Below are 743 nucleotides of genomic sequence, written 5' to 3'. Positions count from 1 at the left end.
ATTCACTCATTTTAAAAATTCACCCCCTTTTCACCCTCCCATTAATTGGATTTTCCAAAAACAAAAAATACGTGTTTCTTTATTTTTAAAAGAGATCAAAAGTACCAATTTTCAGATCTGTAATATCTTCAGTTTCTGAGATATAAGTACCGGTATCCTGATTGAAGTCATTCAACCCATTTTTCCCTATTTTCACCCTTTTCCACCCCTCCTATTGGGGTTTTCAGAAAACAAAAAATACGTGTATCCTTACTTTAAAAGAAGATTCTAAATACGAATTTTTACATCTGTAAACTTTTAAAGTTTTGAGATATAGATACACTCTTTTTAAAATTTCACCCCCCTTTTCACCCCCTTAGCGACGGAATATACAAAAATCCTCTCTTAGCGAGCACCTACATCTTAATATGAATACATCCCCAAAATTTCATTTCTTTATGTCCAATAGTTTTGGCTCGGCGATGATGAATCAGTCAGGCAGTCAGTCAGTCAGGACAAGTTATTTTATATATATAGATTTGTCTGTGTGTTTGTGTGCATACACATTTGTTGATAATGTGTGCATGTACATATTTCTTAATAATTTATTTGTTTGTTTTTATGTGTATTTTGTTTGTAATAATCTTACTGGCTCTACGTACACCAACTACTTTCAAGGGTTTTCAGGGACGCTGAGGGGCCGAAATTTAGACCCGCAGTAGTTCTTTAACGTGCCAGTAAATCTACCGACACGAGGCTGACGT

Source organism: Anabrus simplex, chromosome 1, assembly GCF_040414725.1.
Source record: "Anabrus simplex isolate iqAnaSimp1 chromosome 1, ASM4041472v1, whole genome shotgun sequence".
Lineage (NCBI taxonomy): Eukaryota > Metazoa > Arthropoda > Insecta > Orthoptera > Tettigoniidae > Anabrus > Anabrus simplex.
This window is presented reverse-complemented; position numbering follows the sequence as displayed.